Raw genomic sequence first — 8,810 nt, forward strand, 5'->3', positions numbered from 1 at the left:
TGTAGACTTAAAAAGGCACTCTATGGGAGATGCCAATCACTTTCTTCGTATGCACATCAAGAGAGACAGGCAACGTGGACTTCTTGAATTATCTCAAGAGAAGTACATTCACAAAGTCTTGCACCGTTTTAGTATGCAGGGGGGGAAGTCATTGAGTACCCCAATGCAAGCATACTCCAAACTTAGCAAGGAAGACTCTCCCAAGACAGTGGTTGAGAAAGAGGAAATGGCGAAAGTAACATATTCTTCAGCAGTTGGCAGTTTGATGTACGCTTTGGTAGCCACAAACCAGACATTGCACATGCAGTGGGAGTGGTTAGTAGGTACATGGCAAACCCTGGCAAGAAGCATTGGGAAGCAGTGAAGAAAATCCTCAGATATTTGAAAGGTACAGCTAGCAAGTGTTTACGCTTCGAAAACAGTGATGCATCTATTGTAGGTTACACGGATGCGGATTATGCGGGTTGCGTGGATCGTAGAAGATCCACATCTGGCTATGTGTTCATGTTTGCTGGAGCAGCTATCTCTTGGAGATCGTGCACGTCTTCATCTACCACTGAGGCAGAATATGTTTCTGTGCCTGACGCCAGCAAGGAAGCCATATGGTTGGCTCGTCTAGTGGGAGATTCACGAGGTTCCAATACTACATTGTGATAGTCAAAGTGCCATTGCTTTGGCAAAGAATCCAGTGTTTCACTCAAAGTCGAAAGATATAGAGGTCAGATACCATGTCATACGAGATGCATTGGCTGGCAAGCGTATCGAGCTTGTCAAGGTTCACACTGACGACAACCCCGCAGATGCTCTCACAAAGAGCTTAGCTTCGGAGCGATTTACACATTGTATAGAACTTATGGGTGTAGGATGAAGCCTCGGCAATGCTTCATCAATTTTGTATAGACTAACTATACTAATGCCACTATTGGCCACCATGACCTTCAAGTGGGAGGTTGTTGGGGTGTAGGCCAGGTGGCCGTGGGAAACCACCCTTGTACACTTTATCTCACTTAATCAATATAGGGAGAAAAAGAGGTAGAGTTGACTCTTCTCTTTCTTCTCCACTAACCCACACAGTGGCTGCCTGTGCATCTCTACCTTCCCCATATCTCTTCTTCCCCTCTCTTGCACACACTCCGTACGCGCTACACACGCTCATAAAAAAGATGCCCACATTCAGTCATTACGTGCCATGAGCACATCTACAGTCACATACAAAGAGAGAGAGAGAGAGAGAGAGAGAGAGAGAGAGAGAGAGAGAGAGAGAGAGAGAGAGAGAGAGAGTGCTTTCCTCGAGAGCGCAAAGAGCCTTGCAAAATATAAAAAATAACATAAGACATGCCATAAAATGATAGATCCACATACCTCGTGTATCACACGAGCACATAATCAATGTTTTACGCGAAGAGGGAAAGACATAGAGCGTGAGAGAGCATGAGGGCGCATGCAGATGCACCTCCTACATCGGCACGCGACAAGAGAGAAGAGAGGAGAGGAGACAAGAGAAGAGTAATACAGCCACTAGGTGCAATCTCCCCCCGTGCAAGAGTGAGCATTTTTCTCTTGCACGTATCTATTTATAGATTTCTTGAATGCTCAAAATGAATACACATTGGTCGGTCGGACATAAATGGCCATAGCTCATAAAGAGAAGTTGAATAATAAATATACATAAATGTGATGTCCTTTCACATAGCCCATAGCTCGGTCATGCTTTTCCCACCTATCAACTACAGTAAATTCATTAAACATCAATTTTCATTACATATCTCTCCGTTAGAAAGTAACCATCCTGAATTGGGACGAAGATAAGAATCTTCAAACCATACTTGTGAAAAACAATGGTTAGTATTCTGTGTCATAAATCATATTTTAAAAGAAAAGTTCATAAAAGTAAACAAACACATTCTCTTATGCCTGCTGTCATCCACATATTGTATATTCTAGTGTCTCATACCACTAGAATAAGTAGTATATGTCATTGGTCACACTCAATAACTCAATTCTCATAAATCTCAAATCCAATTCCATAAACACTGTTGCGACAGGAAATCATCATATACCAAATCCAAATCACTTTCATTATATACCTAGGTAACAAAATCATACTAGGGAGAGTGATGGCCAATCACTGTAGCATGATTTTGTGATCGGTGTTGCTTCAATCAAAGAATCTACACCAATAAGATGTGCTGCATAAATCGGCAAATTTGCACTAATGTTGCCTAAGTCGATGGATCTGCATTTAGTTTTGTGCTGCCTAAATCGAGGAATTTTCACTTAATATTGTTTAAAATAGTGAATCTGTAATTTGTCAGTGTGCCACCTAAATCAACGAATCTGCACTCGTGCTACCTAAATTGGCGGATCTGCACAAATGACTGGTGTTGCCCAAATTGGTGAATCTACACCAGGATGAGTATTTACACATTGTCTAAATCACCGAGTCTCTATGCATGTGACTAATTGACTAGACAAGGCATAAAAAGTTAAAGCATTTACTACCTATTTGTTGGTACCAAATTGGAGTAGGTTGAAATGTTGAATTATGTACCATTTGTTGACGATCATCCAAAATCAATTGAGCTCATGTAAGTAGTTGTATGACAAGTATCTAAGCAGAGATTCCAATTAAAATAAGTACATTTCCATGACATTAGAGATGTTTGAATTTACAACTTATAACATAACATAAACAAGTAAAAGAGCTTTGTCTCACTACAAAAGGTTGTGTACTCTTGTGACGCTTATAGCGACGGAAATACATTGGGTTTTTTAATTCCACGGCGTCATAAAAAGTGTCCCTAACAACGTGGATAAGAGAACGTTGCTATAGAAATCGCTACAGGCGTCGCTATAAGCGTCGCTATATAACGACGCGTATAGAGACGCTCATAGCGACGTATATAGCGATGCTGCAGGGCCGTAAATACCGACGCTTATAGCGACGCTGCAGTGCACAATGTAGCGACGCCCGAGATTAAATTTTTTTGGTGGCAGGGCATTCACCCATCAACCATATTGAATGTTTCATTGGTCAATTTACCTTTGAAAAAAAGTACAAAGGTAAATATAGACCCCAAATAGTCAGCCAGAAGACAATATAATCATTAACTCCATCATCCATAGTACGTATTGTTTGCAAAATAAAGATACAAAAATGACAAGCGTGAATTGATGGAAGTAAATAAATGAAAATTGTACACAGTAGCAAAATCACTTGATTGTTAATCATTGCAAATGTAATAGATACAAACCATTGTCATTATTTAAAAAATATACATGGTTTTCAAAAATACATAGTTACATGGTCTCATGATACATAAGCTAGGACAAAAAGAAACTAATGCTATCTAGCTATGGCTAAACTGACGTTATCTAATCAGACGTCTCATCGCGTCCAAGTGGCGTATCGGTCGGATTCTGCAAAAAAAAAACAATAAGATAGCTTTTTGTAAGTATAATTAAACATATAGCGAGCGACGTTTATAAAACAATACAATAAATAGAAAAGAATAAACCCTAATACTAACCATGCCGCCGCGAGAAGTCAGGATGTCTATAAGGGCGTTTAAGCCCTTCCTGCCTGCGTACTCACGCTCGTACGGAGTGGGATCACGTCCTGTAAACGACCACTGCCAAAACATATAAAGAATCCATTATGTTAGAATTTCAAATCCCATAAACCCTAAACTATCGAACATAGATGCGAAAACACTTACAAAATCGGCCTCAAATGATGCCCACCCGCCGCTCCCCAAGTGGTGCGAGCTCCCTGCCTGTACTCGCGCTCTGGCTGCCTCCTTTTGTTGCTTCCACTTGTCGGGATTCTCGCTCGCTTCTTTCTTCGCATGCTTCCAATCTTCTTTGGCCAGCCAATCTGGTCTGTTCCATCCATGCTTGATTGCTTTTTGCACTTCGGAATGCTTATGCTTGCAGTATTCGCGCATTCGAACCTTCACCACATCTTCATTGAAGCGGTCATCCCGTGTTGGAACGGGAAACTCGTCATGAAGCATGCTGATGACTCTGTCTTTTAATTCTTTCGGTATTTCACTCTAGGTGTTTAGTATGTAGTGTCTAAACACTTGAGAGCAAAGACCTCGCATGCGCGAAATCACCTTCTTGCCGTCATCATCCAAGATGATGCCGCCGCTGAAGTCAACAGAGTAAGGCAAGCCCTCTCGCCGCTAACGCGTGAACCTGGGTGTCTCGACAGGGGTCTCTAGCGGCGTGTCAACGGGGGTACGAACGCAGGTGTCTCCACTGGAGTCTGAGCCCCGAAGCGAGGAGTGTCCACTGGAGTGACTCCTGGAGGAGTAGCTAGTGGTGTGTAGCTGTGGGGAACGACACTCAGCCGCACAAAACCTGGTGTCGATGGTGATGCCGTGGCTGGTGTCGGGATGGGCAAAAAAGGGGAGGGTAAAGAGCCTTGTCGAACACGAGGCGGTGTCGAATCATCGGTGGCGCCACCCCCACAACAACCGCCACCGCCACCACTAGAGCGCCGGTGCCTAGACGAGTGTGAAGATCGTCTCGTTGACACCGAAGCTTTGGAGCGCGCTGAGGACTCCGAAACAGAGGGAGATGCGGATGGAGTAGGAGCGCGCGATGGTGCGCCTGAGGCATGACGCTCCACGTACGACTGTCTTTGCTGGGGTGACAAAGAAGAAAGAAACTCATCATCATCCATACCCGCATTAAACACATGAACATTTAAACTTAATATTGAATGAATGGAGTAGAAAACATGGACAAGTAGATAGATAGATAGATAGATAGATAGATAGATAGATAGAGAGAGAGAGAGAGAGAGAGAGAGAGAGAGAGAGAGAGAGAGAGAGAGAGAGAGAGAGAGAGAGAGAGAGAGAGAGAGAGATAAATACAATGACGCAATGACGCAAATACTTAAAGAGCTGGAGAATCATACAAGAACACTCCAATGCTTGTAGCTTTGGAATGTTCAAAGGCTAGCAGCAACAGAAAGCGTTTTTTTTCTATTCAACTTGAGTGATGAAAGAGGCAAGTGCATAACTCTGAATTTACAAAACAATATTTATGGCTTTAAGAGATCTCTCTCTCATCCTCGCATAGCTCAACATAACTTCCTATATCTATATAGGCTCTCCGTTTAAACAGATGTCCTCTGTTTCATTTTGTAGATCCTCTGCATGCACCCCATAGAGAGTAGCAGGTTGATGTTCGTCTGGCACCACCTCCACGGCTTCTGACTGAGCATCTTCTCCGATCTCCTCCATTGATGCTGCTGTGATTGGCACATGGTAGCCTTCATACGTCCGTGCACTACGAGGGGCTACCTCTATGACGTACCACTAGTTTGATGCAGACTTTGTGGGATGAAATATCACCTGCCAGAGCCATATAACTTACATGAGAGCTTCCAAGCACATAAATTCTAAAACACGCGTTAACTGTTTACATACTTACTTGTTCACAATGTTTGGGTAGTACAAAAGTGTCTCTTAGGTCAGTCCATTTCTTAGTTGAATCCACCTCAAGAAAACCAGACTCTCCTCTACACACAGTAGCGTTGCGACCCTCCATGATTATCTTGAACCATTGCACGTCGAACAAGTCGACAAAAAATCCTCTATAATCGATCCTCAAAATCTCTTGTAGCGTGCCGAAGTAAGTGAGTTCCGCCACCACAGGATCTGCATCAGAGGACCGTCGTCGACTAGACTGTTGAAATTTTGCCATGATTCCACAATCTTGAGTAAAACTTTTTTTGTCGATCCGCTCCACCCTAAAATGTCGACCTTTACACCATGCTGATGTGTATGACTTCTGCCATGCTACCGTCCGGACGTGCCTTCTGACGCACATATCCCTTAAGCGTTTTCATGAAACGTTCTAAAAAGAACATCCATCTGGAATGTACTGTGCCGGCTATTTCCACCTCATCAACTATGTGAACAAGAAGATGCACCTGAATGGTTAGCATGGTAGTAGGACAATGTTTCTCAAACATACACTCAACCTCCGTAGCGTTTAGTTTGGCGAATGGTATGGAGTCTACGTTGATCTCCTTTTGTGAGATCCATTGTACCAACTTCGCAAGTTTGTAGATTGTGTTACGGATGTCAAGAGACAGACATCCCTCAATGGAAACCGGTAAAATAAACTGCAAAACACGTGCAACATTGATATTAAAGTACGTCCACACACGAATTTGTTACACAATTCTCACTATGATATACTCCACTATGAACATACCTAACACATTTTATGCCAGTCGTGTGACTTTAAACCGGTAAGCTTTCCTTATTTAGTAAAACACGTTCGGAGCGAGTGCATTAAGCCAGTGGGGGTCCGCAAAGATCGAATGGTCTCTTTTACTTTGCGTTCTTGGGCTCCTGTGAAAATCCATGGTGCTTTAGGGAGTTTTATCGATCCATCGGACGCTGTTTGAAGCCAATATTTCTCTATACGATCCACATTTCTAAGGTCAACTCTGGCTCCCAAAGTATCTTTCTTGCCGGTCAAATGGTCCCATAGTAGATTACCCACATTCTTGAATATGTGCATTGGATCGAGCAAGTGATTGATCATGAGTCAGGGCCAGTATGGTAACTCGTACCATAGAGATAGTCTCTTCATCCCTGGGGGCAATCCGTCATTACACATCTCCTTCTGCTCTAACCATGCTTGTGCAGACATCCTCGGTGGCTCTCTTCCCAAAAAGCCGTCGCGTAACACATGATTCTCTGGAAGATACGCTTGATGACCTTTGTAGATTTGCTTCTTCAGTGAGGGCGCCCTACGTGCATTCAGTCTAGGTCCACATGTGACACATGCTCTGCATCCGCTTATTTGAACCCCTGCATGTATACACATGATAATAGATCAACTTGAGAAAAAGCAAGATTTACAGTGTTTGAGTGAGGAGTGTAAATAGATCACCTGAGCATTCTGTTAGTCTGGGATAGTCATGCATGGTCCACATTAGAATGCCTCTGATCAAAGCATTCCGTCGACCTGTGTGTCGGCTCATATCCACCACCTCTATGCCAATCCACAATTGTTGTAGCTCTTCCAATAGTGGATGAAGATACACATCCATATTCTTCACTTTATATCGCCCCGGCACAATCAAGCTTAGCCATAGGTGCCCCTTCTTCGTAGTCAACCACAGGGGAATGTTGTAGTTGACGATGACAACGGGCCATACATTGTAAGATGTTGATCTTTTACGCCATCCATAGCCAGGCCTAAGCGCAAATTTCGAGCTTCCCTGGCAAAATCCGTCCATGTTCCATCTATATGTTTCCAGGCTGCACAATCTACAGGAATCCGTAGCACACAATCCGAAGATTTATTCTCCTCATGCCATGATGCTAGGGTGGCCATGGACTTACATTCGAAGAAATGCTTGATGCGAGGAAGCAGAGGAAAATGTAGCAAAACCTTTTGCGGAATTTTTGTTCCGTGGAGATCTACTCGATATCTTTCGGAATCACATTTCGGACACTTCTCTATGTTTATGTATTCCCCTCTGAAAAGAATGAAGTCATTAGGACAAGCGTGGATTGAATTATAATCCATCCCCAAGTTTCACAAAATCTTTCTTGCTTCCTCTCGAGAATCTGGCATCACATTATCAACTGGTAGTATGTGCTCTTTGAGCAATCTACACAACATAAAAATACGGTACAATTGTGTAAAAATCTATCAGATCATTATACATTTAGAGTTTTATTAAAGTAAACTAATTATTGTAATAGATCACCTGAAAAGCGCTGTGACGCTAGTGTCACTCCATCCAAACTTTGTCTGCATGTTAAGAAGAACCAGGAGCGCTTTCAATCTAGATACACGTGCTCCATTATACAATGGCGTATCGACTTTACTTTTCATATCATCATAGACAAGCCTTTCTGAATCCGTGATTGTCTCGATCATTTCATCAATTTCGGGCTCAAACATTGCCTCGTTGGGAATGTGGTCTGCATGATCATCTCCCGAGCTGTCAGAGGCTACATTTTGTGGCCTCACATATGCTGCTTGACCAAAGCGCATGCGAACACGTCTATTGGGTTACAAGATTGCTGCTTGTTGGCCAGCGTCAGAGTCCGACGAGTTATAATTGGCAACAACTTGATCTATAATAGATGGATCGAACTCGCCAAATTCGTGAATGTGCTGCAAAGAAACGCGTCTTGTCCGTCGCACAGCATGCTTGCAATGGTTACAGGGACATAAGATCCTCGTTGAGAGATAGGTGTTTCGGTTGGACGGCCCCACATCCTCGACACTACTCATAATGAGGGCAAAAATCTTATAACCTGGACAAAAAATTTAATCTTCTATTGACATTCTTCGTCTTTTATCTCTCTCTCTCGCTCTCTCTCTCTCTCTCTCTCTCTCTCTCTCTCTCTCTTTGTTCACACTGTAAACTACCTCACATTCTCTAGTCATGTCCAATCCCCGCACACCTCGGTCTAGAGGTGCACGGAGATCAGAACCACCGGGTTATAATCTCGTCTTTATTGGTCAATGCCTATATTTGTGGGTACAAGAAATCTACACACCCACGTCTACATGATACTGCATGTAGTGGACAAAACCCCTTTGCCTCTTCTCTAGCTATAGCATTTCACAGCATCTTAACATCTTTTCATAGTAGATCTTTGTTTGTAGCATGTAGGTACGTCATTCTTGCAATGTAGCTGATGTCTGCTCAAGGCACTTAATTCTTATTCTAGATTTGACGGGATGTGGTGTGTGTGTGTGTGTGTGTGTGTGTGTGTGACCCTTGGAATCGTCATCTTGCATCACTAATGTCTATGTAT

The sequence above is a fragment of the Adiantum capillus-veneris genome, chromosome 10, assembly GCF_014529385.1.
Source record: "Adiantum capillus-veneris isolate H3 chromosome 10, ASM1452938v2, whole genome shotgun sequence".
NCBI classification, from domain to species: domain Eukaryota; kingdom Viridiplantae; phylum Streptophyta; class Polypodiopsida; order Polypodiales; family Pteridaceae; genus Adiantum; species Adiantum capillus-veneris.